This window comes from Bombina bombina, chromosome 3 (assembly GCF_027579735.1).
Source record: "Bombina bombina isolate aBomBom1 chromosome 3, aBomBom1.pri, whole genome shotgun sequence".
Classification (NCBI taxonomy): Eukaryota; Metazoa; Chordata; class Amphibia; order Anura; family Bombinatoridae; genus Bombina; species Bombina bombina.
In genome coordinates, this window is record NC_069501.1 from 259,562,542 (window position 1) to 259,570,180 (window position 7,639).

Consider the following 7,639-nt stretch of genomic DNA (forward strand, 5'->3'; position numbering starts at 1 on the left):
CTTATCTGAAGGTACAGACATGTTAAACAGGCTTAAACTTGTCAATAAAGCACAAAAACCGTTTTAAAACAAAACCGTTACTGTCTCTTTAAATTTTAAACAGAGCACACTTTATTACTGAATATGTGAAAAAGTATGAAGGAATTGTTCAAAATTTACCAAAATTTCACCACAATGTCTTAAAGCATTCAAAGTATTGCACACCAATTTTCAGAGCTTTAACCCTTAAAATAACGAAACCGGAGCCGGTTACAGTTTTAAGCCCTCTACAGTCCCAGCTACAGCCTTTGCTGCGACTTTTCCAAACTCAGGGGGGAATACGATACCAAATGAAGCCTTCTAGGAACTTTTCCAACTACTTTCAGATCCTCACACATGCATCTGCATGTCTTGCTCTCAAAAGTAACTGTGCAGTAATGGCGCGAAAATGAGGCTCAGCCTACAACTGGGAAGGCCCTTCCTGACTGGAAAAGGTGTCTAACACAGTGCCTGACGTTAAAAAACGTTCCCCAAGTTTATAAGTGTGAATTACCAGCATAAACATGTATAAAATGCCCAAATAAAGCAATCGATTTTGCCCATAAAAGTGTCTACCAGTTTTATAGCCCATATTAAGCCCTTTATTCTGTTTGAGACTAAGAAAATGGCTTACCGGTCCCCATGAGGGGAAATGACAGCCTTCCAGCATTACACAGTCTTGTTAGAAATATGGCTAGTCATACCTTAAGCAGAAAAGTCTGCTAACTGTTCCCCCAACTGAAGTTACTTCATCTCAACAGTCCTATGTGGAAACAGCAAACGATTTTAGTTACTGTCTGCTAAAATCATCTTCCTCTCACAAACAGAATTCTTCATCTTTTTCTGTTTCAGAGTAAATAGTACATACCAGCACTATTTTAAAATAACAAACTCTTGATAGTAGAATAAAAAACTACAACTAAACACCACATACTCTTAACCATCTCCGTGGAGATGTTGCCTGTGCAACGGCAAAGAGAATGACTGGGGTGGGCGGAGCCTAGGAGGGACTATATGGCCAGCTTTGCTGGGACTCTTTGCCATTTCCTGTTGGGGAAGAGATATTCCCACAAGTAAGGATGACGCCGTGGACCGGACACACCAATGTTGGAGAAATTGTCTCCAGTGGAGTGCAATTATGAAACAGGCAATTACTGGCCATAAGGAATGGAGGCATCTTCTCAAGGGTACTAGCGTACCAGTGCTCATTCTTACTGACCACAAGAATTTAACTTATCTATCTGAAGCAAAACGTTTGTCACCCCAAAAGGCCAGATAGGTGCTATTTTTGTCTCTGTTTAATTATGTGGTCTCCTACCTGCCTGGTAGTAAGAATGTTAGGGCTAATGCCCTCTCTCGACAATTTTCGCCTCTGTCCAAGGAGGAGGCTGTACCAACACTCCAATTATACCTCCTGACCATATATTTGCTACCATACGTACTAATTTGACTTCTACCTTGGGGGAGGAGATCCTGGCTGCACAAACCAATGCACCTCCTGAGAAAAGTAGTGGTAAGTGTTTTGTTCCTGAGAATCTTCGAACTAAACTTTTGCACACTTACCACTATCCTAAAGCCGCAGCTCACCCAGGCAAGAACCAAATGATTGATGGTGCTGCGTATGTTGCCTCCTGCTCAGTTTGTGCACAGAATAAGACTCCTCGATGTCTTCCTGTGGGTCTTCTTCAAACTATTGCTAATGGTGAGCGTTATTTTTGCACTTCTCATCTCAGTCTGATTCCTGGCACCCTGACATATACAGTACATATATATATATATATATATATATATATATATAAATGTACAATCATATGAGGTAAGTGCACAAGTTATTTACTGTAACAGCTGGAGCCTCTCACTCAAGCAGCTGCCTGTGAGAAAGTACATATCAAGACTACATACTCCATATACATCCTGGGAGGAAATCACTGGAGGAAACTCTCTACATACTCCAAGGTGGATGAGACTTTAGAAGCATATATTCCGGATCTACCAACATCAGTAACTGAGCACCCCTTCCACTGCGGCAACTTACCTCATATGATTGAGGTAAATTCTAGTAAGGGGATTCACTTTACTATAGATCATCTTATGGACTTTTAGTGAAACTTCACATACTAATGAGAGAATTGGTTTTCTACATTTAATCACTGTTTAATATTGTAATAATATATATATCAATTGATTTATTCCATATTGTTCTATATACATAAGGATTTGTTAGCGCTGTTATCCCCTTGTACATTTATCTTAACTCTTACATCAGTGGGGTTAACCCCTTGATGTCTTTGTTCCTAACAGCTGCCATCTATCTCTTTCTCCCTGACTAGCGCATACTTGAGTACCGCTTGTTTGCAGATCAGTGTTTCTGATCTGCAACATTCTACTTGCATGCTCTTATATATATATATATATATATATATATATATATCTCAAGTAGTAAAAGGCACTCTCTGGTCTTTTCAAGTGTACTTTATTTGAAAAAGCGTGACGTTTCAGGGACACACTCCCCTTCCTCAGAGTGGCCCCCCGAAATGTCCCGCTTTCTCAAATAAAGTACACTTGAAAACTTGAAAAGACCAGAGAGTGCCTTCTTCCACTTGTTATATCTAACTGTTGACACCCTAGCAGTTGTCATTAAGGTGAGAGTGCTCTTTTTTAACTGTATATATATATATATAGTATCCAAAACAGCAGGCACTCACTGGACTTTATTGTAAAATATAAATACTTTATTGCATCAATGTCAAAAAAAATACACAATAGCACACAACCAGAGTGCAGCTCCACACCCCAGAACAGATTTGTTCTGGGGTGTGGAGCTGCACTCTGGTTGTGTGCTATTGTGTATTTTTTTTGACATTGACAAAGGCACAATGCAGTGCCGAAACGTTTGTCGGTTTTAACTTGATGCAATAAAGTATTTATATTTTACAATAAAGTCCAGTGAGTGCCTGCTGTTTTGGATACTATTTGGAGGAATATTTGCAGCGCACCGTGGCTCTTACTAACAGTATGATGATGCAATCCCTTCTTTGACTTTATATATATATATATATATATATATATACACACACACTGACACCACAGTCCAATGATTGCACTCTCTGGATTTAACTCACAGCATATATATTATTGTGAACGTTTTCGGAGCATTTACTCCTTCCTCAGACCCAAAACGTTCACAATAAAGTTTGCTGTGAGTTAAATCCAGAGAGCGCAATCATTGGACTGTGGTATTTGAGCTTGTGGCACCCTGGTCCTTATTCCAAGAGCGAGTGGGAGTGCGCCTTCATCTGTGTTTGATATATACACACACATACTGTATATATACATAGAGTCGTTGGCTTACAAGTATTAATTTCTAAACCTGTAGTGCATTGCTGCTTCTTCAACAAATGATAGCAACAGAATGAATACAAGTTTTTGTTATGGGTGAAATGTAAAGTTGTTTAAAGGGACAACAATATTGCTTTGTTCTTTTGGTATTCTTAGTTGGAAGCTAAACCTAGGAGGTTCATATGCTAATTTCTTAGACCTTGAAGACTGCCTCTAATCTGAAATCATTTTGACCAGGGCATTAGTTCATGTGTTTCATATAGATAACATTGAGCTCATGCACATGAAGTTACCCTGGACTGAGCACTGATTGGCTAAAATGCAAGTCTGCCAAAAGAACTGAAATAAGGGGGCAGTTTGCAGAAGCATAGATAGAAGGTAAACACAGAGTTAAAAAGTATATTTCTATAACTTTAAAATGAGTCAAGTGTACACTTAAATTTTTTTATTTGAAGATATTTATTTAAAGATTTGTTTTGAAAAACCTTCACAATGAACAATTGCAAGATAGACAAAATGAACTACTTTCAATCAATAGCAAGACAGTGATATACAATATCATTTTGGCAATATTTAAATGACAATTATTGCAAAAAAACTTCCAAAATATATCAGCTTTTGGAAGAAAAACAATAGTGTAAAGTAATATTGAAGAAATAAAAATACTGTATCTTGCACTGTCAGTAATGACAACATTATTGTCCAAAAAACGCCTGAATATAGTCTTCTCGAGCTTGGACTCCCCTTGCATCATTTTCCTCTAATTGAGGTAAATGTTTGCCATACTCGGGGACATCCAAGCTCTCTAGATCTATATCAGGGATTTTAATGGTAATGCTGTGCAACATATAGCATATAAGGAAAATCAAAGAGACTTTAGAGGGGGCGTACTGAAGAACCCCGCCGGAGATGTCCAAGCAGCGGAAACAGCTCTTCAATATGCCAAAGGTGCGTTCAACCACTGATCATGTGGCGATGTGGGCCTCATTGTAGAGCACCTCTTCCACTCTTTTGGGGTTGTGGACGGGTGTGAACAGCCACGGAAGACACGAATATCCAGAATCACCTGCGTAAAAGAAATAGAGCATTGATATTAGCAATCAGAATAAACAAAATATATAATATACAAATGTGTAAATATATAATAGATATTTCCCTATGAGGATTCCCTCTGTCATTTGTCCCTCCTGGAACCAATGGTAGATAGCAGAATTCCGGAGGATGAAGGAATCATGGTTGGAACCAGGGAGTCCAGAGCGTACGCTCATTATCCTCAACCTGGCATCACACATATGACCTGGATATTCAGCGAGTGGTTATGCTTCCTGTCCCATTATGGCTCCTCTCTACCCCTGGGAGGCTGCACCAATATATGTGTACAATCTATGAACCCAGCAAGATGATAAAACTGGAGCTTGACAGCATGCCACTCCTCAGGTATATTGGGGAAGTGGACATGATGGACTAGGCATTGGTTCAAGGCATTAAGGACAACCTTTAGATGACGGGAGAAAGTTGCCTGGCTCATACCTACGCCTGACCTGTCACAGCCTAGAATGATCCAGTTGCCAAAAAATAGAGGACCGATTTTACCATCCCAGGGATGGTTCGAGAGAGTCCTTGAATTCGACATAGAGCCTCTTAATAGAAGCCCTATTGAGTCGAAATTGACGGATCACCTCTCGATCACTGAGGGCATAGAGACCAACACTAGGCAGGAAAACCCTCGGCACCCGCTGGCATCTTTGTGACGCTCCTCAGCCATCAACACCCGTCTTTCCCTGCGTCTCCATAAAAACAGGACAAAGTTTAGACTGATCAGTAAGTTCATTGCCAAATAATAATTAAATGAAGTGTGTGTATTGAAACACCTTTTTATAATGCCAAGTTCTACAGCTGTAAATGATTGCAGTAATTGATTGAATACGTTATGCACCACACATTACATAACAAATTAATGACAGAATTTATGTATGATTGCATCATTTGACAAGCACTTAGTGTATTATTGCGTAATTTGACGACCACAAAGTCTATGCGTCATCATTGTACGAGTAATATGTATTGAATTAAGCCATCCAGGTGAGTTCACCAGCTGTAATAAATGCAGGTGTATTGTTTGTGCAATTAACTAAATTACTTATGCACAACACATGAGTATTTAGCTGTAGATTAAATCATAACTCTGATTTTCTGTTTTTGGATGGCAGCATCGTGGAGGCTTAAAAGGTCAGTGATTATGGTGTTTTCAGACTACCATATTAAAGAACAATGTGGTGTATTAACATTGCCAAACATGGCTTAGAAAGAGAATGCAATGTAGAACATTATGTGTGTGCAACAGTTTTAAATATCTTGCTATTCTTTGTGGGATGTAGAATGCCATTTTGAATGTATTTTGCATGTATTTGGTATGCAACAGTTTTGATTGTCTTTGCTATCCTTTATTGGTAAATATTAGAAAAGTGAATTGAGGAACAATGTGGTGTATGAAACCGCAAAACTTGTAATGGCAGCGCTATGGAAATCCCATGCAAAAACATCATTTTTTTGAGTGCGGGACTGATGTTGCGTTACAGGCTAAAATGCTTGCAGTACAGCTATACCCACAAGACTCTTAATGGCTGAGTTACTGTTTTAATGCTGAAATGGCCTTTTTTCAGCGTTAAAACATGAACGCAAAACTCTAGGTGATAGGAATCTAAACTAGTGAAATTACGGATTCATGAAAAATTGAAAAACATAAGGAATTTAAGGATGCAATTGGCACTGATGTTAGCTTTAAATTTCATTCTGCTATTACTTTTTAATATTATGAAACTGATTTAAATGCTCATTCATAGTTTCTAAATTATAATTTGCATTACTTAATTAGAATTCACTTCAGAGGGTTTTTTTCCATTTCATTTCATATAATTAAAAATTATGCATCATCAATACTTGGAGAAGTGCTTAAAGGGACAGTCAAGTCAAAAATAAACTTTAATGATTCAGATAGAGCATGTCATTTTAAACAACATTCCAATTTACTTTTATCATCAATTTTGCTTTGTTCTCTTGGTATTCTTAGTTGAGAGCTAAACCTGGGTGGGCTCATATGCTAATTTCTTAGCCCTTAAAGGCCGTTTCTTATCTGAATGCATTTTTACTTTTTTCCCACAACTAGAGGGCATTAGTTCATGTATGCCATATAGATAACATTGTGCTCACGCCCAGTGGAGTTACCTTGGAGCCAGCACTGATTGGCTAAAATTCAAGTCTGTCAAAAGAACTGAAATAAGGAGGCAATCGACAGATGCTTATATACAAGGTAATCACATAGGTAAAAAGTGTATTAATATAACTGTGCTGGTTATGCAAAATTGGGGAATAGGTAATTAAGGGATTATCTATATTTTTCAATAATAAAAATTATGGTGTTGACTGTCCCTTTAAGGGATATGAAACCCAATTTTTATTCTTTCATGATTCAGATAGAGCATGTAATTTTAAGCAACTTATACATTTTTCTTCAATAATAGGAGTAAATTATAAAGTTGATTAATATTGCATGTTCTTTCTAAATCATAAAATTAAAAAATTGGGTTTCATATCCCTTTAAATTGAGAACATTACTACTGTTAATACTGTCATTAGTACAAACATTAGGATTTAAACTTAATTCATTTACATTATTAAATGTATTCAATACATAACAATAAAATGTAACAGCTTTAAGAAACCAATTATTTACCAAATGTCAAATTTTACAAAAGCATAATATGATTCCTCCCTTGAATACAAGTAAATGTTGGTTTCATTTTTGAAAACAGATCTTCAATTCTTTGTTGTGTCTAGAAGAGGAAGGTGGAGATTACAGTTTCAGCTTCTCATGCATACATCAGTGTTTTTTTTTATAACAAAAGATGGGAGTAAGCTATAGATTCATTATTTATATAGAATGTGTATCAGACTGTAAAAAGAATATTTAACCTCCTGCACTTAATTTGAAACCTAAAACCTCAACAATGTCTTTTAGAGATATCATGGAGAAAAAATATTGTGTGTGCAAGAGAGTGTAGAATAAACATTCCTTAAAGAGACACTAAGCTCAAAATGTAATCATCCTTAAAATGTTTAAATATATGTAGTACAAAACAAGCTTTGTAGTGTGTTTTATCTACTTATTTAGCTTGATTTTACCCAGCAGGTTAAAATACATTCCTTACTTTCAACATTCTACATTTTGATTTCTTGATCAGTTTATGATCTTATTATATATACTGTATGTCCCTTATGTTTG